The 26,216-nt window shown below is 48.1% G+C and overlaps 1 protein-coding gene and 1 non-coding gene across 25 annotated transcripts in view; one reads left to right on the top strand and one right to left on the bottom strand.

Annotated features, from left to right (window-relative positions):
• The window catches only part of LRRFIP1 (LRR binding FLII interacting protein 1), a 161,595-nt gene that overhangs the window by 98,835 nt on the left and 36,544 nt on the right, over positions 1–26,216 (bottom strand). The gene's annotated exons all lie outside the window — the stretch shown is intronic.
• Positions 11,056–11,128, top strand: TRNAY-GUA (transfer RNA tyrosine (anticodon GUA)). Its single transcript has one exon. It is a non-coding gene; the product is annotated as a tRNA-Tyr (tRNA).

Raw genomic sequence — 26,216 nt, 5'->3', positions numbered from 1 at the left:
GAGTCAGTGGATGTCATTTAGTCATGAGATTGCAGCAATTCAGGCACACCTTCAGGCTCCACTTCTAATTCTAGTTCTCCTGTTGTTTCCACCACATCTGAAGTTACTTCCTCCACTGAAGTCTTGAGCTCTCAAAGTCACCCATGAAGGCTGGAATTAACTTCTTCCAGGCTTCTGTCAGTGTTGATATTCTGAGCTCTTCCAATGCATTACAAATGTTCTTAATGGCATGAAGCATAGTGAATACTTTTTAAAAGGGTTTTAATTTACTTTGCCCAAGTCCATCAGAGGAATCACTATGTATGGCAGCGATAACCTAATGAAACATATTTCTTAAATACAGGGTTGCCATAAACCTTCTATTTGTTAAACAAACAAACAAACAAAAAAACTACACTATCTTTGAAGTGCAGTAAAGTAAAGCACAATGAAAAGAGGTCTGTCTGTACACGCGCTGAGGCCCACAAAGTTTGTATCACGTGTCCACACAGATGATTATTGGAAGAGTGGAGCCCGGCTTTTAACCCAAGTCCAAGCCCTCAGTGTCCAGTACACTGTCTGACACAGAGGTGCTCCCTGCCTGAGCCAGCCAGGGATGCTCACTGGGACAGACAGTCAGCAGACAGGCCGCCTCCCTGGGCTCAGTCTGGACCAGTAGCCCCATCTCCCGCTCCATGGGTACCGACAAAATAATGTAGCCAGATCAAGGTCAAGGGTGTAGCCGGCTCTCCTGGTAAGACCAGGGCACTGGTAGGAGCATCAGGTGAGGGAGTCAGACCCTGTGTGCCATTCACCTCCCAGTCAGCTGGCCCAGCTCAGGCCACAGTGGACTTGGCCCTTGAGCCAAGATCCTGACAGCCTCCGGTGGGCACAAGTATTGGAGGCAAGTGACTGGAAAGCGAGGGAGCTTGTTTCTAGCACACAAACAGCTCCTGCTTATTGAGCACCCACCCTGGGCCGGGTGTCCTACGACCACATCCTTCAGCCTCACGGCTGCCTGTGTGGTCCTCACTGTCGCCCAGGACTGAGTGGGCTCTTCAGGGATGGGTGCATGTGCTCACCTCGGGGGACAGAGGGCAGTTCATAAACAACAGATGCACGGGTGATTCTCCCAGGAAAACGAGGGACTTCGATAGCTTCTCATCAACTCTTAATTTATCTTATGTATTTTATATTTTTTGTAGCCACGGAGAATAGAAACTCTCTTCTAAAAGTGGCATGACTTTAGGAATGTTTTTTTCTGCATAGCTACCTAGCACCCAGCAATTCACCACACTTCTTTTTCATTTAATATGTATGTTTAAAATCCCTTTGGATTTTCTAAGCAAGGTGATCAGTTCGAGTTTTGGTTGGACTGAACTAGAAGCAGGGGCAGAAAGCCTTATTGGAGGTGTCCAATAGGCGCTTTGGCACCAGAAGTATGAACTGGTTTAAGGTGATGAGAAAAATGGTGGCATGCATATAACAGAAACTAGTCTGAAGGAAGGAATCTGGGGATCCCTACATTTCATGAATAAGAGGAGTGACAAGAACAAGCCAACACAGGGACTTCCCCGGTGGTCCAGTGGGTAGGGCTCCACACTGCCGATGTAGGGGGCCAGGTCTGATCCCTGGTCAGGAAACTAGATCCTGCAAGCTGCGACTAAGATTGACAATCTTGCATGCTGCGACTTAGACCCAGAACAGCCAGATCATCCTCGTCATAATACAAGAACAAGTCAACACAGACGGTGGGTGGGTAGAGAAACGCACAACAGAGGTGCCTTCTGGAAACCACTATTCAGAAGGCTGGTGTGAATACCAGTGTTAAGCAAGGCAGATGAAGTGATGCCAACAGGGTCCGGAAAGCCGTTAATTTGCAACTCGATACACACTGGCTCTTGTATTCTCTTGTTGAAATTCTACATTCCAGCACTTTCAGTGGTTTCTGCTCATATAGTACATGACACATGACAGCCCGGGAGGAAGACAGAAGCAAGAAGAGGGATTGGGTGGGGAGAGACGTGTTCACTTGCCCATCTGTTTTTAAGGATGGAAGCGACTTGAGCCAGTTTGGAGACTGAAAAGTGGGAGAGTCAAAAGGAAAGGGAGGAAAAACAGAGGGGGCGTGGGCAAGACGGCTGATGGAGGGGATGGAGGGGGTGGGGTGGGCTGGGGGGTTTCTCCGGACTTTCAGCATTTGGCCTGATTCCGAGCTAAGATGGGGATGAGAAAACCGCAGTGTCCAGGAGAGGACAGACCACGAGAAGCACAGGCCTGGTGCAGAGACTGTGGACACAGAGCTGGGGCAGGAGAACGGCGGGTGGAGCAGAAATTGCAGGGCATGCGGGAGAGCTGCCTCTGGCTCAGCCTGGGCGATGCTGGTCTCAGGACCTGCGCCCGGAGCCCTTCCACGGGGCTCCAGACAGCCCACTAATCCTGGCGCAGGGTAAATGCTACCCACATGTAAAGTAATTTCTAGCTTATTTTACTCTGGGATTACGTTCATCTCCAAGAGTGCCCGGGAATAAGTCCACAGCAGTCTTGGGGGGAAATGTATCAGTTTTTTTCAATCCATTCCTCAGAGCGGTTGATCCTTAAGACCAAGACGAGAGCGATCACGGGAATACTCCTCATGTATTGTGGCCAAGGAAACGGCCACAAACACCTGTAATAAAGCGTCTCTTAGCAAAACCAGTTCTGTTTTTCATGAACACAACACACTGAAGTATCAGCCAATTATTTTCTAAAAATATTGAGGACAAAACAACTGAAATCCATTACATATTTCTCCATAATATAGGAAAGGCCGAAAAGCCCTTCTAAGTCAACCCTAATTCAAAGGAAAAAATATCTCTACACGCACTTGGAAAAGTACATGTAAAATACTTTTGATCAGAATAGACAGAAAAAATATGCTTTACTTTCAACAACTGTATTTACTAGCTAACAGAACACTTTCTGGTAAGAAATAAAGGAAATGTTTCAATATATATTTAGGAAAATAAAATGATTAAAAATAAAAGCAATATTTCTTCTAGATGCTCACTGATTTATTTGGCTCTGGCCTCAGTAATCTTGCCTATGAGTTTAACATCTAGGAGAGAAAAAAAGTGCCTAACAATCCGAACCATGAAACAAACATTTACCCTGCTCACTGAAAAATCCAGAAATCAGTCAGGCTACAGATACTATTGACAAATGTCATGCATAGAAAGGAAGTATGGGAAACACAGGAGTTTATAATCTAAATTTAAACAGTACCCACAGCAAATAGGGAAATTTGAGGGCACGTAGGATGAATTCAAAGGTTTAAAATCAGGCCTTCCTGCTAAACAGCTTGACTTGAAGGTGACCCGACTTCAGGAAAATCAGAAACATCAGAAGTAAGCAACCTTCTCGCCTACGGTACAGAAATGTCTAAAACAGCATCCCTAAAATAATCTTCCTAAGAAAATACATATTTCTAAAGAAAACAAAGACTGTAACACACTGTGTATGTGCTCAGTTGCTCAGTCGTGTCCAGCCCTTTCATGCCCCCATGGACTGCAGCCCGCCAGGCTCCTCTGTCCATGGGATTCTCCAGGCAAGAATACTGGAGGGGGTTGCCATTTCCTCCTCCAGGGGATCTTCCCTCCCAGGGATCAAACCCACATCTCTTGTGTCTCCTGATTCTTTACCCTGTGCCACCTGGGAAACACTAAAAACACATGTCCACAGCCTAAAATAAGTGTTTTCCCTTCTGCATTTTAGCCCCTGAAATACAGTGCAAAGAAAAACCATCAACTAATAGCCTCAGAAAGGTGCCAGATTACGGGCACCTCCTTTATCACCAATTTGTACGAACCAGACATCTTTCCAGAAGACTTAACACAGAGCATAAAAACCTCACCTCTGAAACACGAAGACTTCAGACGAACTTCAAGAGAAGTTTAAGGAAGAGCGAAGAGCAGCCGTCTGAAGAGACATGTTTGGCACGAGAGTGGAAATTCTGGAATAACTAGAGATCAAATAGCACTCCTGACCACGTCAGCTCTGAGTACCAGCCGACAGGTCAATTAGAGGCACCTTTATACCCGCCACCTCACCGGGCAGCTTCGACCCGCCTTCGGTAATGGAAGGGCGTGGCTCCCTAAGCCCATTGTAGGATTTCCAAATGCCTCTTCTGACCTGTGGGTTTGATTTTTAGTTACTCAGATTACATTGAAGTCCCTTCCTATTATCCTCACTTCCACTGAGGCATGTGTATTAAATATGGGATTAGAGTACGAGGGAACGTTTCTTTATCTGTTTATTTTATTTTTAATTGAAGGAAAATTGCTTTACAGAATTTTGTTGTTTTCTGTCAAACATCAACACGAATCAGCCATAGGTATACATATGTCCCCTCCCTCTTGAACCTCCCTCCCATCTCCCTCCCCAGATGGAACTTTAATACAAATACAGGGCAGGGCTTTGTAACCGTGGCTCCCCTGACATCTGGGGTGAAGTGGTTCTTCGCTGGGTGCTGCCCTGTGCATCAGAGGATGACCAGCAGCATTCCTGGCCTCTACACACTGGGCACCACAGCACTCTCCTCCCTGCCTGCATATTGCCACCCTGCTGATGTGACTTCTATGCAGAGTACATCATGCAAAATGCTGGGCTGGGTGAAGCACAAGCTGGAATCAAGACTGCCGGGAGAAATATCAATAACCTCAGATATGCAGATGACACCACCCTAATGGCAGAAAGTGAAGAAGAACTAAAGAGCCTCTTGATGAAAGTGAAACAGGAGAGTGAAAAAGTTGGCTTAAACCTCAACATTCAAAAAAGGAAGTTCATGGCATCTGGCCCCATCACTTCATGGCAAATAGATGGGGAAACAATGGAAACAGTGACAGACTTTATTTTCTTGGGCTCCAAAATCACTGCAGAAGGTGATTGCAGCCATGAAATTAAAAGACGCTTGCTCCTTGGAAGAAAATCTATGACTAACCTAGGCAGCATATTAAAAAGCAGAGACATCACTTTGCTGACAAAGGTCCGTCTAGTCAAAGCTGTGGTTTTTCCAGTAGTCGAGTATGGATGTGAGAGTTGGACCATAAAGAAAGTTGAACGCCAAAGCATTGATGCTTTTTAACTGTGGTGTTGGAGAAGACTCTTGAGAGTCTCTTGGCTGTAAGGAGATCCAACCAATCCATCCTAAAGGAAATCAGTCCTGAATATTCTTTGGAAGGACTGATGTTGAAGCTGAAACTCCAATACTTTGGCCACCTGATGCGAAGAGCTGACTCATTAGAAAAGACCTTGATGCTGGGAAAGATTGAAGGCAGGAGGTGAAGGGGCTGACAGAGGATGAGATGGTTGGATGGCATCACCGACTCAATGGACATGAATTTGAGCAAACTCTGGGAGATGGGAGAGGAAGGGAAGCCTGGAGTGCTGCAGTCCATGGGCTGCAGAGTCAAACGTGACTGAGTGGCTGAACAACAACCACACGCTAGGTGCCAGGAGCAGTCTCCTCCCTCCTGCGATAACCAGAGGTGTCTCCAGACACTGACAGATGCCCCCTGGGAGGCGAAGGGAACCTGCTGAGAACCCTTGGTCTAGGGAGCTTGTCCCTTCATCCAAGACACCCACACTGTAGAAGGACTTACTAATTCACACAGAGGAGTCACACCCCAAGATCCAAGCTAAACATGCACAGAAGTAATGGTCATGACAGAAATATTTCACCATGTCCTCCGATGTCTGTGGCCTCTGTTTTTCAAGTAAAAACTCAAAAGTGGGGCTGGATGTTACGGTCAGGAGCAGCGAGAAAGTCAGACCTGACACTGAAAGGTAGGAAGCGGGGCCACAGGGTGGGAAGAGAGAGACAGAGCTTACAGAGGTGGTGCAGTCAGGCCAAGGGCAAGGGGGTGACAGTGGAGGTGGGCTGGAAGGAAGAACACAGGAAGTGAGAAGGTCAAAGAACTGAGTTTGGTTTCTTGGATCCTCTGGGAAGGCCTGATCCAAAAGGGGGGGCGTGATGGAGAACACAGCCAGGGCGAGGGTGGGGGCCCACAGGCAGCTGGCAGAGTCCACACAGCGCAGGGGCCCTCACACCTCCAAAGCCTCCTGAGTGAAGTAAGCCAGCAGAGAAAGACAAACATCATACGATGAGACATATATGTGGAATCTAAAATAAACTATCCGGGATTCCCTGGTGGCTTAGATGGTTAGGAATCTGCCTGCAAGGTGGGAGACCCGGGTTCAATCCCTGGGTCGGGAAGATCCCCTGGAGAAGGGAATGGTAACCCACCCCAGTGTTCTTGCCTGGAGAATCCCATGGACAGAGGAGCCTGGCGGGCTACAGACCACGGCGTTGCAAAGAGTCAAACACGACTAAGCGACGAACTATACAAATGAACTTATTTACAAAAGAGAAATAGACTCACAGACACAGAAAAGAAACTTATGGTAACCAAAGGGGGAAGGTGGGGAGGAGGGGTAAATGAGGAGGCTGGGGTGAAGAGATACACATTATTATAGATAAAATAGAAAACCAACAAGGACCTACTGTATAGCACAGGAAACTATATCCAATATTTTGTAATAACCTATAATGGGAAAGAGCCTGAACAGAATATATATATATATATATATATATGCACATTTATGTATAATGTAGTCACTGTGCTCTATACCTGAAACTAACAGGATACTGTAAACCAACTAAAGAGGCCAATAAGAAGGAAAACAAAGTGAAAAACCTCCAAAGCAGAGGTTTGGGAGAAAAGCTGAATAGAATTCTTGCTCTGTTGCTGGCGAGGCTGCAGTTCCGGCCACTGCTGTGACCCCCACGGCTTCCTGTGTGACACAGCACAGATGCGGCCAGCAGGCAGGCAGCGGGTAAGTGGTGAGACCCCAGGCTGGCACCTGCTGCACACTCTGGCTGTTATTCGGAAGTACACGGGTTATTCTTCCTGCAGGTAAGGGACTCTGGAGTTTACAGTTGACACATAGGTTGAGAAAAGCTGCAGGTAGAGTGAGTCCCATGTCACTTTATTGGCTGGCGTTAGGTTGAAAGCTTTGGTCAGCATTTTTGAGCACTGGGTGCTTCGCCCTCTTTCTGGAACCTCCCCCTTTGCTCTTTCTGGAACCTCCCCCTTCCAAGTCCAGAAATTTGGCTTTACTACTTCCCCAAAGCCAAGCTTTCTGCGTTCTTGATGTATTATGAATAGGACTCTGTGAAAACGTAGACAAAGACCGGAAGGAACACAGTAAACAAAAGAGCTGCTCTATTTAAGTGATAGAATTGTATTGCTGTTCAGAATATCCTCAGATATTGTTAGAACACTCTTTTTATATAATAGCTTAAGGAACTTGCACTTTATTCAGGAGGCAGTAAAGGGCCCACTGAAAGTGTTTGAATAGGGAAGTAGAATTTTGTTTGCACAAAGAACTTGTAGGCAACAAAAAAAGGTTAAAAAATCACCTTTGTTAATCTTTTCCAAAAGTTTCTTGGCTGATTTCACTATTTATTCTTCCAGATCAGCTTCAGAGTCTACTTTTTAAACTTTAAGCCAACCTTGTCCCCTAAACTGGGATATCACTGGAATTACTTTATGGATGTATTAACATCTTTTCAATACAGAGTCTTCTAATTCAGAAACAAGGTACCTCTCTCTCCATTTTTTAAATCTATGTCCTTTGGTATATTGTTATAGTTGCCTTCATATAGGCCTTGCATATTTCTTTATTCCTAAATGCTATTTTGAATGAAATCTTATCTTTTTGCCATCATTCAAAAAAAACAAAAAAACAAAAAAAACAACCGTGGCATAGGAGAATGCAATGGTTTTTTTTGGGGGAGGGCAGAAGTAGAGAAACTTGTTCCCTGAGCACATTTAATCAATTAATTAACTTTGTATCGGAGCACAGCTGATTAACAATGTTGTGTTAGTTTCAAATGCACAGCAAAGTGATTCAGTTATTTACCTACATGTATCTACTCTTTTTCAAATTCTTTTCCCCACTAGGTTGTTATAGAATATTGAGCAGAGTTCCTTGTGCTGTACAGCAGGTGCTTGTTGGTTATCCATTTTAAATATAGCAGAGCGTACATGTCCACCCCCAACTGCCTAACCATCCCTCCCCCCTCACCCTTCCCCTCTACTGTGGATGTTTGTTTATATAATTACAAACACAGGACTCAGTTTGGGGCTGAATTTTTGGATTAGCGTGCAAGTAGTTACACACTCTCTTTCTTTTCAGTAGTTACACTGCGGATCTCTTTATCCTGTCTGAACAGCAGCACTCCCATCATCATAGCGTCACGCCAGCCCCGGCCTGCCGTCTCCTCCATCGGGCGCTCTGAGTTAGGGAAGCAGTAAGGACTCAGCAGCTCTGGGAGTCTGTGCTTGCCCTGCAAAAACGCAGGACAGGACGGCGGGCTTATTAGAACAGAAACAGCTCTGCAGTTGCCTAGAAAGTAAACAGAGACTCTGTTGTCAGCCACTGATAAAGCCCCTGAAAGGAAAGAAATTATAAGGCTCAGAAAAAAGACACTCTTGCCTAGAGGCCAGAATCTAATTTTAAACAATAAAAGATAAACAGGCAAAGCGACTTGAAGGAGGATTAGCACTGAAGTCAGTGAAAAGCTAATTATTATTGTCAGCACCACCATCTGATTTTTTTCTGCAGGGAGAGGCACCAAGGAGGAACGACGTTCAGGTCTGGGGCTGACACTGCCCGTGCGGGGAGCTGCACTCTGCCAAGAACATGGTGCCAGCCTTGGCCAGTCCTGTAACCTTGGTCCACCCCTCGGTTTCCTCATCCGTCAGAGAGGAGTGGCAGCAGCAGTAACCTGGTGCACGTGGTGTATAAGCTTCCATCCGTGATTACTCGAAGCCAGTATTTAAATAAATAAAATGTGGTGCAGGTGTTTGGTTCACAGTGCACACCGTTACAAAGCTCTTCAAGGCACATGTAACCTAAATCTACTGGAATCAGTCACTACTCACAAAGGGATCTGAGAGTTAACTTTTGTCCCAGACCAGCCGCCCCTCCCTCTTGCCTTCCGGCCTCACCCCACTCTGGCTTCTATCTCTGCCAGTATCTCCGTGGCTCAGAAGCCACAGCCTGTTGGGTAGCTCTGGTGCAGGGGAAATACACAGGCTTGGTAAGCCCCTGCAACCAGAAGACGAACTGGAACTCTAAGTTGTGAGCTGGAGTAGGAGGAACCATGATTACTGTTCTAGAACAAGTGGCCTGAATTTTGGGAACGTTATTTTCCTTCAGACACTCTGAAGGAAGTTCTGGTCAGATGACTGGACTTGAACTTCACAGCCCAGATAAGGAGATATGACAGTGTCTCCCAAGAAGGGGATTAGGCAACAGAAGCCCATGAACTTCTCTTTTTGGGTAAAGAGACTCTCCTTTGGTACAATTTTTGAAAAAGAAGAAATTGTCCCACAGTGAAGCAACTAAGAGTTTTGAATAAAGATATTCAAAGTTTTCAGTTTGAATATTCTATGATTTAGAACATGTGTCCTCCATTTAGAATAAAATATAATAAAACTGGGGCTTCCCTTGCAGCTTAGCTGGTAAAGAATCCACCTGCAATGTGGGAGACCTGGGTGCAATCCCTGGGTTAGGAAGATCCCCTGGAGAAGGGAAAGGCTACCCACTTCAGTATTTTGGCCTGGAGAATTCCATGGACTATAGTCCATGGGGTTGATAAGAGTCAGACATGACTGAGCAACTTTCACTTACTTGGTTACTTACTTATATTAACACGGTATCTTCTAGCATCTTTATCTCCAGAAAGAGGCAAAAGGATGTGTAGGTAGGGAATGCACCAGTGCTAAGTCGTTTCAGTCATGTCCAACTCTTCGTGACGCCATGGACTGTAGCCCGCCAGGCTCCTCTGTCCATGGGATTCTCCAGGCAAGAATACTGTAGTGGGTTGCCATGCCCTCCTCCAGGGGATCTTCCCAACCCAGGGATCAAACCTGCATCTCTTACATCTGCATCGGCAGGTGGGTTCTACCCACCAGCACTACCTGGGAAGCTCGTAAGTAGGGAAGAACAGGAGAAATTAAGGAGAAACAGATTTACAGTTGGGAGGGGTGGTGAAATTTCAGTGGCTGCCTCCCAGTGGCCACAGGTGAGTGTTCCCAAGGGGCCTGAGCTAAGGATTTCTTATTGGCTAGTAATGTCAGACACCTCAAGTGTTCACTGATACGTGAATGGATAAACACACGTGGTATATCCATACAATGGAATATTATTGGGCCTTTAAGAAAAGGAAATTCAGATACATGCTTCCATGTGAATAAAACCTTGAAAACATTGTGCAAAGTGAAATAAGCACATTGCAAAAGGACAAATATTATATGATTTCACTTACATGAGATATCTAGAATTGTCAAATTTATAGAGAAAGTAGAAGGTGGTTGCCAAATGGAGGGGACACAGGAATGAGTGCATGCGTGCCAAGTCTCTTCAGTCGTGTCCACCTCTTCTCGACCCCATGGACAGTTGCCCACCAGGCTCCTCTGTCCTTGGGGATTCTCCAGGCAAGAACACTGGAGTGAGTTGCCATGCCCTCCTCCAGGGGATCTTCCTGACCCAGGGATCAAACCCCTGTCTCTTACGTCTCCTGCATTGGCAGGTGGGTTCTTTACCACTAGCGCCACCTGGGAAGCCCACAGGAATGAGGGTCAGTGTTTAATAGACACAAAGTTTCAGTCTGGGAAGATGAGAAGGGCTCTGGAGAAGGTGGTGGTGATGGTTGTGTAACAGTGTGAACGCACTTAATACTATGGAGTTGTATACTTAAAATGGGTAAGATGGGGAATTTTATGTTATGTGTGTTTTACCACACTAAAAATTAATTTATGTTGAAAGTTTTAGACCATAAGAAATGGCCAAATTGATCTTGGGATATCTACTTTATGGCATTCTGTCTGGCTATAAAAATGGTATATTTGATGAGTATGTAATAGAATGCAAAGCGCTTATGACCATGCTGAGTGCACACTCTCAACATACACACTCCAATAACATCTATGAAAAAATAAATAACAAAGACCCTAACGAAATAGGGCTTCCCTGATAGCTCAGTTGGTAAAGAATCTGCCTGTAATGCAGGAGACCCTGGTTCGATTCCTGGGTCAGGAAGATCCCCTGGAGAAGGGATAGGCTACCCACTCCAGTATTCTTCCCTTGTGGCTCAGATGGTAAAGAATCTGCCTACAGTGTGGGAGACCTGGGTTCAATCCCTGGGTTGGGAAGATCCCCTGGAGAAGGGAAAGGCTACCCATTCAAGTATCCCGGCCTGGAGAGTTCAGTCCATGGGGCTGCAAAGAGTTGGACGTGACTGATCGACTTTCACTACTAGACCCGAGGAAATGAACTGAAATAGTGCCATGGTTGTTTTTATGTTATAATGAGAGTATAGATAGCTTTTTGTTTCCTTCTATTTTTCACCTTTTTTTTTTTTTATATACACATGTACTACTTTTAAAGGGGGGAAATAACACAGTTTCATTTTCCTCTGTAACTTTATTTGAAAAGAAAAGAAGAACAAAAAGAAAAACCTTTATGTGTTCATTTCCTAGAGGCTTTTAAACCTAAAAGGAAACTGCAATTAATTAGGCTGCTTCTACCGTGTTCGCTTCTTTCCTACTTTTCTACCCTACCACCACGGGTGCCCCTGGTGAGGCAGGCTGGTGAAGCCTGTAGCCATCCTCAGAATGGTATTTGTAAGTGCTTAAAGCAAAGTATAGTGTTAGTCGCTCAGTCGTATCGGACTCTTTGCAACCCCATGGACTGTGGCCCGCCAGGCCCCTCTGTCCATGGGATTGTCCAGGCAAGAATACTGGAGTGGATTGTCATTCCCTTCTCCAGAGGATCTTTCCAACCCAGGGATTGAACCCAGGTCTCCCTCACTGCAGGCAGATTCTTTACCGTCTGAGCTACAGGGAAGATCTGTAAAACAAAGTATACACAGTTACAAAGGAAAGTGATTTTTATGCAATGTATTGTCAAAATATATTTTAAAATTGTGATACAGTATCAATCATGGGCTTCTCTGGTGGCTCAGTGGTAAAGAAACCACCTGACAAAGCAGGAGATGTGGGTTCAACCCCTCGGTGGGGAAGATCCCCTGGAGAAGGAGATGGCTACTCACTCCAGTATTCTGGCCTGGAGAACTGTATGGACAGAGGAGTCTGGCAGTCTACAGTCCATGGGGTCGCAAAAGAGTTGGGCATGATTTATTAACAACAACAGCAATCAATCAATCACAAAACAGACAGGAAAAAAAAAAGAAATTATACCAGTTATGTTAATAGGAGTAATTTAATACAGGGGACCCACTAAGCAAGTGTTGAATGACTTAGAAGGCAGAAGAGACTCAGGTAACACAGAGGTAATAATTGGGGAACACTAGGGAGAAGGCAGGAGAAGGAAATGGCAACCCACACCAGTACTCTTGCCTGGAAAATCTCATGGACAGAGGAGCCTGGTAGGCTGCAGTCCATGGGGTCCCTAAGTCGAAGACTGAGCGACTTCACTTTAACTTTTCACTTTCATACATTGGAGAAGGAAATGGCAACCCACTCCAGTGTTCTTGCCTGGAGAATCCCAGGGAAGGTGGAGCCTGATGGGCTGTCATCTTTGGGTTCGCACAGAGTCGGACACGACTGAAGCGACTTAGCAGCAGCAGCCGCAGCAGCAGGGAGAAGGCAATGGCAACCCACTCCAGTACTCTTGCCTGGAAAATCCCATGGGCAGAGGAGCCTGGTAGGCTGCCGTCCATGGAGTCGTGAAGAGTTGGACACGACTGAGCAACTTCACTTTCACTTTTCACTTTCCTGCATTGGAGAAGGCAATGGCAACCCACTCCAGTGTTCTTGCCTGGAGAATCCCAGGGACGGGGGAGTCTGGTGGGCTGCCATCCTATGGGGTCGCACAGAGTCGGACACGACTGAAGCGACTTAGCAGCAGCAGCAGGGCTGGGGGAATAGAGGGGGTGAGTTAGTACCCCAAAGACTCAGAAGGCACTGTGCTCCAGAACCTCCACGGGCTCCGCGGCAGTGGTTTCTGAGAGCATGAAGAACGCTGGAAACAGAACCAGGCTGCCGGTGAAGGCGGTTGCTGGGGCGACGGCTTACAGAAACAGGAAGCAGGCGGGGCGGAGCAGACGTGTCTCCTTCCTCCGCCTCACTGTCGCCCCCTAGCGCCCGTGGGCAGAGCCCTGGGGAGATGAGGTGCGCAGAGCGCCGGCCCAGCATCACATGGCCGGGAATAACTGGCCCCGGTACCAGCTTCTTTGCTGGTGCCCTAAGTGGCCAGAGCTCACATCTACCTTAATATCCACACGACCATGTGAATTTCCCCAGCTGTCTGCAACCACCGAAAAGTTACACAAAAACAGTACTCGGTGATGACGCCACGCACACTTCTAACTCTGCTCAGGTTTGGGGCTGGCGGCACTCATACCGGGAGGTAATGCTGCTCTTTTTTTTCTAACCCAATTTCAGGGAGCCTTTGAAATCTAACCAAAGGCCTTTGGAGGGTGAGGGGACCCAAAGTTAAGAATCCTTCTGGGTGTTAAAGTGCTTTTTCTTCTTCCTTAAATTTTGCTTTAAAAGTCACAGGCTTGATCGCATAATCACAGGGTGGATCACTGATGCCTGGTTTCTCTTTGCAAAGAGAAAATAACGGTGATGCAAGCTCATGTCTTTGGTGCACGTCTCTCTTTTCACTGATACGGTCAACCCGTCTTGCAAGCAGTAAGCAGTAACTGTTGCATTTTTAACCATCATATTGTACCTACTTCTGAATGCCCCAGAAAGTAAAGAAAGCGAACACACAGCTGCACTTACATCCTCATCCCATGCTCCTGGGGGCACGGATTTTAGGATTCCCGGGAAGTCTTCAGAGTTCTTTCCTGTAAGGCCCCTGGCTGGCCCCGCTTCATTGGCCGTGACCCTGATGTCCCCCAGTCCAGATCTGTATTTCTTTTCTCTTGATTTGTCCAAGGTTCAGCCCACTGGCCAGGTGGACATCTCTGCCTGGAGGGCCCAGTCACCTCAAGCTTGAGATGTATTCAAAATGGAATTCCTGTCGCCTCCAACGGTCTGTCCTCTGCACTTTCTCTTCCAAGGGGGCGCTGCCGACCAGCGCCTCTGGGGAAGACTTCATTTACGGTCTCTGGGTCTCAGCTCCCCACCAGCGGAGAGGCAGTGGCAGACACAACCTTCTGGGCTGGTGGGAGGACTAAATGACCCCCCAGGTCTGGACATCAGCAAATGCCCGCCTGAGTGAGGCTGGCGCTCCTCCCTGCCCTGCGCAGTCCACCAGCAAGTTGGCTTCCCTTCTCTGAGTCACTTCAAGGTGCCCCCGGGCCACCGCCCTAGCCCGGCCTCAGCGAGTCTCCTCAGAATTACCACAGTTGTCCCCGGTGCCGCCCCCTCCCCTCCCCCATTATCGCCCTGCTGATCATCGGCACGTCATCCACTCCTGTCACTCATCCCGTCATCACGCGGGGATGGGGCTGCCATGGGTCAGAGACCACGGACGTAACAGGGGACAGGGCAGTCATGCCTCTGCGGGGAGACTGATGTCAAATAATTGCACAGATAAGTAACCACTTATAACTGTGACAGGTACCATGCCATTCATCCCCATGCCATGCCAGGTGTGGAGGTTGCAGACAGAACATGCAGCTTTGTGTTTCTGAGAAAACAAGAAGTGATTCGAGGTGGAGGGAGATGGAGAGCCCTCCCGTGAGGCTGGTGGGGCTCCCCTCCAAGAGCCGGACAAAGGGCGACATTCCGAGTCACCAAGCCTCCTGGCGGCCTCCTGGTGCCCTGCCATGGCCGACCATCGCCCTGCAGTCTCAGGCCAGCGACAGAGGACTGCCTCCGGGTGGCGACTTCAAACCTTGGTGGCTGAATCCCCATGTTGCTTTTTTTCCACAAACTCAGTTTATGTGTGGGCCTAGTCACTTAGTCTGGAGAAGGCGATGGCACCCCACTCCAGTACCCCTGCCTGGAAAATCCCATGGACGGAGGAGCCTGGTGGGCTGCAGTCCATGGGGTCGCTAAGAGTCGGACACGACTGAGCGACTTCACTTTCACTTTTCACTTGCATGCACTGGAGAAGGAAATGGCAACCCACTCCAGGGTTCTTGCCTGGAGAATCCCAGGGACGGGGGAGCCTGGTGGGCTGCCGTCTGTGGGGTCGCACAGAGTCGGACACGACTGAAGTGACTCAGCAGCAGCAGCAGCAGCGGTCACTTAGTCGTGTCTGACTCTGTGAACCCATGGACTGTAGCTGCCAGGCTCCTCCGTCCATGAGACAGTTTATAACAGTGTTTCTAACAGTATTTGTAACAAAAGAGGACCCAACTCCCAGCTGAGGAACCTCGGTAACAAGCTCATCTATGTCAGAGTTTTATTTAACACAGAAACAAGATCACTTTTCTGTCTCACAGATGGAATATACACGCATTGATAAGTCTACTCTTAATCTATAAAGTTTGAACAGTGCTACAGACTGTAAACACATTTCATTATTCTCTGTGAAGAACTGAAAAACTGTAACAATTTATTAAAGACACTGAAAGCCAGCATTTTGCTGCTTATTTATAGCAATATTTGAAAAATACGAGGTGAATCACATTGCAAGATTTGATTAGCACTTCAAGCTAAGAGACATATTTTAAAATATGTATCATCCATTCTAAGATATTTGTAAGGTCTTATTTTAATATAAGATAAAGTATACATTCTTTTAGAATAACCAGAATAATAAACCAAGTATAGAACAAACTTAAATTTAGGTCAGTATTTTTTTAAGGCAAGATAAAATTTGTGTCATAGGGTACAGAAAAATTTCTGCTTTCCAGTTTGAACAAGTAATATGATCATAATGGCTATCTAAGAATTTTTGAATATCTTATTTGTATTCAATTTTTAATTTTTCAAATATTAAACTCTCATTGAACACAAAAGTATAACTCTCTTTCCAAGAACCACATTTTCCGCCTCTGCTTTAGGAAGCTCTATGTTGTCTGCACATTTAAAGTCAGTAACAGGACAAGAAATGGGGGGCACTGACCCTTCATCTCTAAGGATCTATCAGTGACTCTGTCCTGAGACTGACCTGCTCGCTGTGTGCTTCCGTAGACTTCTAGAAACCTGAGGACCTAATATTCATTTCATTTAGTGAAAGATGCAGAGATTAGAATGAGGAAAAGAAACTCAACCTTGTGAACAGTGAAAAAGCTGTAAGAAGTATGTTACCAGACTGGTTATGCACGTCTCTTAATTTACTTAGAGAGGTGGTCTGAGATATTTCACAAGGGAAGAGTGCACACACATGCACAGATACACACAACGCCAGTGCTGGCCGTGGGCCCCGGGCCCGGGCTGGTTTCTCGGGGACCACGGAAGCGGGGAGAGGGAGTGAGGAGCTGGTGGGCTGCCCGCCGCAGCCCCTTAGCCTTCGCAGAGCCCCCTGGCCCCCAGCTATTCTCTGTAGTTGTCCTAAGGATACAAAAGACCCAACACAAATGTCGTCACTATGGCGTGTGTAATTCGCTCAGTCGTGTCTGACTCTTTGAGACCCCGTGGACTGTAGCTGGCCAGGCTCCTCTGTCCATGGACTTTTCCAGGCAAGAATACTGGAGTGGGTTACCATTTCTTTTCTCCAGGGGAGCTTCCCAACCCAGGGATTGAATCTGGGTCTCCTGCATTGCAGGAGGATTCTTTATTGTCTGAGCCACCAGGAAAACAATGGTTTACCCTTAATTGGAAGTGTCTGACTTAGATGTCCAACAGCAAGAGAGAATCTATTTGTGCTGTCCTGGGTGTCTGACGTGTGGCAGATGAATTAGCTTTTGTGGGACCATTTGTTTTCACCGGTTGGAATTAAGCGTTTGGGGACCTGACTTGCTGTGGAAAGCCTCTGGCTCTCGGCTCTGAGCCTCTAGAGCAGCTGAGAACCACCCACTACTGCTTGTCGAGTGTGTGCGTGCTGCACGTTGTCACACGATCCATGACTGACGCCACGAGCTGACACGAGGCCACTGCTCGTCCCTTGCAAAGTGGGAGACCAATGCTACAGCAATAATTGCCACATGAACTGGAAGGGGTTCCCTTAATTCAGGATCCCAGGACCCTTTTAAAATGCAATAGAATAGACTGGTTCTCCACATACGACCTGAAGATATTGTGTGTCTGTTCAGATAAAACAAGGGGCAGATGAGAACCTTGTAGGGGGAGGGTTCACTGTGAAACCCCCCGACCCCAAGCCCCATGTGCTGCACTTAACATCTCTGCTCAACTCTCAAGGGAAACATTTCCCCATGAGGCTGATGACAAAACCAATCACTAACACTGTGTAGCAGAGGCTATCGAAGTGCCTGACATGCTTTGTTATTTCTCACAGAAGCCCCATCAGGAGAAAGGACCCACTCTCCGATTTAGGATGGAGGTGGAGACAGGGAGAGAGGCTCGTTGAGGTCCTGGAAACAGCAGGCAGTGGGGCCTTGTGAGCCCGGGACCGGTGTGAAGGGGTCCCCAAACCATCACAAGACGGCCACTGAACCCTGTATCACACGCTGCGTTGGCACTTTCCGGGTTTATCTCATTTAAGCCTCGACAGCCCTGAAAGGTAGTTATTATTATTCCCGGGCATCTTTTTGGAAATCATGGCTCGGGGTTGAGTGATGGATTCCAGCTGACGCAGGTTCGAGATGGCGCGGCCACACCAGGAGCTCAACGGCTCCCTCCCTAGCCCCGGCTCTTTCCTACCCCACCCCTGCCTCCACCAGACAAATGTTCTCTTTCTCCCTCTTAAAACCACAGCTGGAAGGGCCTCCTGACATGATTTGGCCTGGCCGCTGCTCCCAGTGGACGTCACTTTTCCAGCCTTGACAAGTGACCTGTCCAAGACCGCACGGCCGAGCACCACACCCAGGACAGAGCCATCTTCGCTTCAGCCTCCGCGTCCCGCCCCGCCAACTGTGGTTATAACAACGGCAAACAGCTTTCCTGGGGACATTTCAGGCTTTTTCCTCTCCGTGAAAAAAACCCAGTTGACAAATTGTCCTTAGATAATGTGTTATTTTTTCCCTTTCAGAATTACAACCATCTACCACCATTTGTCGAGTGTCCAAGAACACAGGAAACCTACTCCTCCCAGCTGGTTTTTGTTAGATGGCTTGGTGTCTAACATTCAGAGTTGTCCAGACTGTCCTGATCTCCTGCCAGAAGCTGACTCAAGCCCACTCTCTGGGCGATGTGGGAGACTTTGTGTCCAATGGACACATCTCAGCTGGGTGGAAGCTAAGGAGACCTTGCAGGCTTCTGCTCGTCAGCGACTGTTGCCTAGGGAACAGTGTGATGGAACAACCAGTCGGCGTCTAAGGAGATCGCGTTCTTTTTAAAGAGAGGAGTGCGTATACGCCTTTACCCGAGCTGGAGTCCTTTTTTTGGTCCCACTTAAGTCCAACTTTCTGCTCTCATTCATCGGCCTAACACCCGGTGTCGGCTTCAACATCTTATAAGATAAGCCCGGTGGAGAACCTATTGTAGGGTTATCAAGCACCTGGGTAGGGTGTTTCTTGCAGGCAAGGAAGATGTTCAGCTCCTGATTTTGGACTTCCCTGTTGTCCAGTGGTTAGGAGTCCCGGTGCAGGGGACCTGGGTTTGATCCCTGGTGTGGGAAGATTTCATACAGCTCAGGGCAACTAAGCCCGTGTACCACACTACCGAGCCCACGCACCTGAGAGCCTGTGCTTAGCAACAAAAGAAGCCACCGCAACGAGAAGCCCACACGCTGCAACCAGGAAGCAGCCCCTGCTCGCCGCAAGCAGAGAAAGCCTGTGCGCAGCAACAAAGACCCAGCATGGCCAAAGACACTCTCCTAATCTCAACCAAGGAAACAGATTTGCAATAGGCAATGCAAACAGGTTAATAAGTAATCTCTAAGCCACCAAGAAAGAAATAAATACGAACACTGCAAGACAGGCTTTGACAGTTTGAAAAAGAGCTTTCGAGACTGACAAATCAAAGAGTCACCAGTTTTTAGCTCCCAGATTTACAAAGGCACCTCCTCTTGTGGTGAGATCCTTCCAGACGACACAGATGCCAACGTAAACTGACAGCCTCTCAGGCAGGCAATTGGAAAACAAGTATTGGGACCCTCACACGCATTTAAGCGTTTAAAAGCTTTATTTGCACTTCCAATATCCCATTCAAGGAAATCAGCTTCCCTGCTGGCACAGATGGTAAAGAATCCGCCTGCAATGCCAGAGACCTGGGTTCGATCCCTGGGTTGGGAAGGTCCCCTGGAGAAGGAAATGGCAACCCACTCCAGTATCCTGGCCTGGGAAATCCCATGGACAGAGGAGCCTGGTGGGCTACAGCCCATGGGGTCGCGAAGTCGGACGTAACTGAACCACTAACACTTTCCTACAAAACATGATTTATTCTTAAAGACATTCATCTGCCGTGTTATTCACAACTGACAAAAGAGACACCTGTAAAACACCTTTTCACATCCAACAAGAGGAAACAAAGACACAATGTAACAACCTCAGTGCTGTATTCTGTGGCCATTTAAAGGTTTTACAGAGCATTCAGTACCGAGGTTGAGCTGATTTCTTTCCTTAAAGAGGAGAACGAAAAATGCAGTATTGCTAAACATATAATTGAAGCCATCTTCAAAAACACCATTGATACAATAGAGGGGAAAAGAGCAAAATGCTAACCAGTCTTATGCGTGGTCACAGTACAGGGCATCATTTTTATTTTCTGTTTGAATTTTCCTAATTATTTTCTACAATGAATATGTACGACAGTTAATGTAATAAACATTTCCTGTCGTCAGCAATTATTACCCTTGTTGGTAATTTCTTCATTTATTCAGCCAAAAACTTGTCGTAAACCAAATTTTAGGATAAATGCTCTCAGGAGAATATGCAGTGGGTGTGAATGCTCTTACCCCAGCCTGTGGAAGTCAGGGAGGGCTTCCTGGAGGAAGGGCAAACTGAGTCCAGAAGGATGGACAGTGATGGGAGAGACTGTTGGGTAGCTCAGTATGTCTGCAGTGCAAGATGCTGTGGGAGAGAGGAGATGGGAATGGGAGCTAAGCGGCCCCTGGTGTTATCCTAAGAGCTTTAAATTGGTCCTGGACGCTATCAGTTCAGTTCAGTTGCTCAGTCATGTCTGACTCTTTGCAACCCCATGGACTGCAGCTGGAAGCTGTAGGGAGACCCCATGGACTGTCCCTGGAAGCTATAGGGAGTCATTAAGAATGGTGAAGGCGCTTTCCTGGTGGGTTAGACGGTAAAAAATCTGCCTGTAATGCAGGAGACCTGGGTTCGATCCCTGGGTTGGGAAGACCCCCTGAAGAAGGGAACAGCTACTCACTCCAGTATTCTGGCCTGGAGAATTCCACAGACAGAGGAGCCTGGTGGGCTACAGTGCATGGGATTGAAGAGTGGGAGACAACTGAGCGACTTTCACTTTCACAAGGATGGTAACAGAGGGAAACTGTGGCATGAGGTCTGTGTTTGCCCGGACTCCCTGGGACACCACGGGGAAGACAGGTTTTAGGGGAGCTGGTCTTGGAAGCCCACAGGCTAGGAAGCTACCGAGGCAACCACGCGAGCCATGCTCACAGCTCCACAGAGGGAGGGACGTGGAGGGGGTTGGGGTTCAGGTGAGGGATCCTGGCTCAGGTGGCTGTGGCGGGGTGGGGACGGGAGATACAGGGGGGTAATGGCCGGTTAGGGGTGAAGATGCTCAGTGCTGGGGATGTAGCATCATCAAACCAAATTTGAAGGAGAGGGGTTCAGGGAAGGACGTGGAGAGATCGTGAGGGGGATTAAAGCCGTGGGAGCGGCTGCACAGAGAAGAGCCTGGGGTGTGACAGAGGAGAGAGATGGGGGCAGGTGGGAAACACATGGTCTGAGGGTCACATGGCAGGAAGGGAGGCCGAGGGGCCGCTCTGTGTCAGAGCGCGGCTCCCCAGCCCCTGCGTAGATGGTTTTTGGTCTGTGTCCATCCCGGACGGAAGCCGAGGGTACCACACTGCGGGTAGTGATGGGTGGATGAGTGAGCCGTGCTCCCATTCACGGAGGCGGGACGTCGGCTTCTGGCCTCCGCAGCGGCAGGGCCAGCCTCCCTCCCCTGCACCCTCCCTGCCTCCTGCTCCATCTCCAGGGAAGAGAAAAATCCCAGTCTCTGAGAGGAGGGGCAAGAAGAGTGAAACGCCAGTCCACAGGGGCCTCCTAGCAACTGGACAGCAGGAACGTGGCTGAGCGGCCCCCAGCCTGCTTCACGGCTGCGTCCATGTCCCTCCACAGACAGCCACGTGCTCCACGTGGGGGGCAGGAGCCTGACTCTGGAGCCTGCTGAGTGCCTGGGTTCTCTTATTTAATTTCCACCCCAGCCATTTTCCAAGGAAGGTTATGGAGGCAAAAAAAAAGAAAAAAAAAAAAGGTGAACTATTGAATAAATTGCCCCAAGTCATGTGGCTGGTGGGTGGCGTGGCCAGGACCCAGGAGCTCCTCCAAGGGGAAGGTCTGGGAGCCTGGGTGTTTTGAATCAATGATCCTCAGGGTCAGGGGCCTGGAAAGCAGCAGGGAGTTGCCATGGAAACCCTCTGTCCTGCAAATCCAGCCAGAGAGGAATAGCTGGCCCCAGGGCCCCTAGTGTTGACCTCAGTCCCAGTCCTTTCGCCAGGTAAAGAATGCCCGTCACGCTTTCCACATGGAGGGGGTGTCACCCCCCTGGGTGGCAGGTGGGCAGGGTACTTCTTTCTGCTACACCAGCCAACTCAGCTGTGCTGAAATTGTCAAACACCCCCCTCCACACACACACAAGATCGCTTCTACAGAGCGTCCAGTTTTTCATGCTAATGAAGCTTATGAAGAGCGCATCTTGGTTGCTGTATATCTGAGACTAACACAGCGTTGTGAATCAACCATAGTGAAGTGAAGGCGCTCAGGCATGCCCCACTCTTTGCGACCCTGTGGACTGTATCCCACCAGGCTTCTCCGTCCATGGGATTCTCCAGGCAAGAATACTGGAGTGGGTTGCCATTTCCTTCTCCAGGGGATCTTCCCAACCCAGGGATCGAACCCAGGTCTCCTGCATTGGAGGCAGACTCTTTAACCTCTGAGCCAATCAACCACAGTCCAATATAAAATAAAATTTTTTTTAAAGAGCGTATTATTGCCTTATTTTTGTAGTGCCTTTTGGTAGTTTATGGCAGGAAATGAGTTAGGATAAAAATTCACTTTGAAATACTGTGCTGATAATCAATGAGGCCTCAAGACTATGATACCTTGCGTTATAGCTGTCTCCAGGAACCGACTCAGTCTCACGGGAAGACTGGATTCCTATGCTGACTCTCAAATCTGGGAGAAACATCAGGACTCTTGTGTTTCACAGATCACAGGTTATTTATATATGTTTTATTCAAAATTGCAGGCTATTAAATCATTTCAAAATTAAGTATGTCAGGAGAACAGTTCACTCCAGTAAATGACAAAATCAACATTTCTTTCTTTTTAAACAAAATTGCTATTGTGTTTTACGTTAACCTTTATTTGAAACCCTTAGACTTCAGTTTCGTTAACTTCAAAAAGCATCAGTAAATAGTTTATTCCACCATCAGACCTCCTGCATTATTTAACAGTAAGAAGTTTATTTAAATGTTTCATGAATTATTAAAATTGTATGTGTTCTTTAAGATACGTGAGAAACTCAAAAATCTTTCAGAGTCAGCACGGTGCAGTGGACCGATAACAAGCCTGAAGTCGTTTATTAGCTTCCAGAAAAAACCCTATGTGCAGTCTCGTGAATGGAGATTCTTGGCTGTCACGAAATTCTGCAAAGTAGTGGAAAACTAATTCAAGAGGGCATGAGACGCAGTACGCTCAAGAAGCCTTCACAAAAGCTCGCATCCTCTGAACTGAGTGATTTCACCTCCAGCCACGCCAGAGATGCAGGCAGAGATGGTTAGACATGGCTGTTCGTCTCCATGTTATTTAGAGCAAGGGAACGAGGGGCTTATGTGCACAGACTGCGGTAAATATCGGTAGAGCACTGTGCAGCCAGTGGGTAGAAAAATGTACATTTACAGTGATTATTTTAAAAAATGATACTTGCTCAAAATTCTAGTATTCAAACAAAAAAATTCAAAGAAGGCAGCAAAAACACACTTTCAGATACCAGACCTCACATCTTCAAGGAAGTCCATTCAGCTTTTGAGCAGCATCACTTTCCATTTTGTATAGAATGGAGCCTTCCCAAAATGACCCCCTGATCATCACCAGCAGGCTTCCTGACCCCAAATTAGGCAAAAATACCCACCCGGTACTCATCCTACAGTGCCCAATGCCAAGTCGCTTTAGTCATGTCCAACTCTTTGCGACCCCATGGACTGTAGCCCATCAGACTCCTCTGTCCATGGGATTCTCCAGGCAAGAACACTGGAGTGGGTTGCCATGCCCTCCTCCAGGAGATATTCCTGGCCCAGGGATCACACTCACATCTCCTGCATCTCCTGAACTGGGAGGTGGGTTCTTTCTATTAGTGTGGTGCCATAACCAATTCCCTGATGCCACTCTTCTAGCAGGAGCTTTGTCTTGAGGTTATAACAGTTGGCTACTAATGCACGAAAACTGTCCGCTCTCCTCGGCCTTCAGGAGGTCGGCCCGCCATGCTCACAAAGCCCACAAACTCTCCGCTCTCTGTTCTTAATAAACTCACTCCTTTCTGAGATACTCTGCCTCTGGAAATTCTTTTGCAACCTGTGTTTGGACTGCCGCAATACCCATGCCACAAACCCTACCTCCATCTGCAGTCCTGCCACCGAGGTTCAGTCCACCATGGCCCTTCCTGAAGCCCTAGGCTAGGCCCCCTGACATCCTCTAACTATGCCCCTCTGGGTCTTCCCGAGGCGTGAGATGCTGCCGGGTTCCCCCCTGAGTCTGGGTGGCTCTTCTTTGATCCTGTCTGTCTACCCTCTGCACCCTACTCTCCCCATCTCCTTAGGAGATTTCATGGACCATTCCCAAATGAGATGATTCCCAATTCCAGGTCACCATGGCTGAACATTTGCTAGACCTTTCCATCTGGGCAGCCCTCAGCTACCTCAAACACAACGCTTTCAGATGGGCTCTTAATTCTTCCCTGTGTGCCACCCTGCCCCGCCAGCCTCCTGGCTCCCCAGTCTGGATAAACGGTACCGTGACAGGATACTCTCCTTCCCCACACCTGGAAATCTAGCTGTTCACCTCTTTCCCTCCTTGTCTTACAGAACAGGCACAGTCTTTATCCATCATGTTTTAAGACCGTCGTTATCAGGATGGTCAAGTGGTCTGGGGTGACAGAATCAAACTGAAAAATCGAGTCCTTTTAGTTAAACAGTGCCAGCTGTTAATGGTAACCAGTGCACTTTAACTCAGAGAAAATAGGTTTTGCTATAAATAGCCAGACTGAGAAAGGGAGCATAAAACTGTCCTAGTTATCAGGTATTATTAATGGATTTTACTGCAGAACAAACAGGTATTTCAGGTCAGTTTATCACATATTGTTATACGTGTTCAAGTCCCGAGATAAAGGGAAAAAATACATTCAGTGGCTAGGCCTGGGAGAAAAAAAAGGTTTTCCTGATCTTGTTGAAGGGCTTCAGAGCGCAGGGCACACACCTCACACGTCCACCCTGAGGGACACGAGCACACTCGTGCGCGTGGGAGCACGGTCCCGGGTCGTGCACCATCTTCCAACGATCATGTCCACCCAGAACCTGTGACCGTGACCTCCCTTGGAAACAGGGTCTCTGCAGATGCAGTCAGGCTGAGCTGAGGTCATCCTAGATGAGGATGGACCCTCATCCTTGTAAGGAGAGAGACGCCTGGATGCAGAGACACAGACAGTCAGGGAGAAAGCGGTGGAGACAAAGGCAGAGCTTGGAGGGGGGTGTGTTCATGACAGTTTCAGCAACTCCCAGAAGCTGGAGAGGCAACAGACAGACTCTCCCCTAGACCCCCCAGAAGGGACTGACCGAACGGCCCCTCCAGCCTCCAGAGCCGTGAGAGAAGGAGTTCACACTGTTCTCAGCCCCCTAGTTTGCAGCAGTTTGTGACCGCTGCCTCGGGGCATAACAAAAGCTCGCTGTCGTAGGTTGCCAGATTGTACACCTTGCCCAAAGGAATCCTGGTGACTCCTCTTCTGGGGGCTCACGGGTACCCGGTTGGCACAGCTTCTGCCAGGCAGTCTGGCCACATAACTGCAGGGGGGACGCGGGAGACAGAGCAGCGCTGCCATAGTCTTTCTGGAGCTGTCCCCGCGCAGGGCAAGCGGATGTGCTCGCCATGACTGGCACATGCCCGTCACACACCTCAGCTTCATTTTAAAATCCCACTGACAGAGACAAGGCCATCGGGATCTTCTTTACTCTTTAGCTTCTGCCCGAGATGATCAGCACCGAGGATGAAGCTGGCACCACGCTGAGGACAGGGGCATCCACACAGCCCCGGGCCCCGGGCAGGGACTGCAGGTGGACCAGGGCCCAGAGCAAGGTGGGTGGTGCGGTAAGCGAGAGTGAGTGCCAGCCACGTCCTAGACTCAACTGGGATCCAGAGGCGGGAAGGGTGCTGGGGAGGGCAGCCTGCCAGCGGGAGGGCTCCGAAGAACCAACACTCCTGCTGCCCACTCTCCCGGGAGCGTGGGGGAACCTGCAGTCAGAGGAGAGGGCTCCAGGTGTGGTGCCATCCGGGCCGGCTGGACACATGGTCCACTGTGTCCCCCACAACTAGCAGAGGCTTGGAAAGCAGACTCTCCATCCGACGGGAAACTCCTGGGGGCCCTAGAATGGCAAACAACTTTTTTCTGTTGGTTGACTGTCTTTTGACCTATTTTTAATGTTGGTTTTTGCCATAATGACTTCCCTAGTGGCTCAGATGGTAAAGCGTCTGCCTGCAATGGGGGAGACCCGGGTTCGATCCCCAGATCGGGAAGATCCCTTGGAGAAAGAAATAGCAACCCACTCCAGTACTCCTGCCTAAAAAATCCCATGGACAGAAGAGCCTGGTAGGCTACAGTCCATGGGGTCGCAAAGAGTTGGACACAACTGAGCAACTTCACTTTCACTTTTGATATAATGAATATATTCATGTTTACTTTAAGTCAAATGTAAGCATCTCTTGTAACTTCTATGTTTCATATCTTACTTTG

This window comes from Bubalus kerabau, chromosome 6, assembly GCF_029407905.1.
Source record: "Bubalus kerabau isolate K-KA32 ecotype Philippines breed swamp buffalo chromosome 6, PCC_UOA_SB_1v2, whole genome shotgun sequence".
Taxonomy (NCBI): domain Eukaryota; kingdom Metazoa; phylum Chordata; class Mammalia; order Artiodactyla; family Bovidae; genus Bubalus; species Bubalus kerabau.
This window is presented reverse-complemented; position numbering and strand designations above follow the sequence as displayed.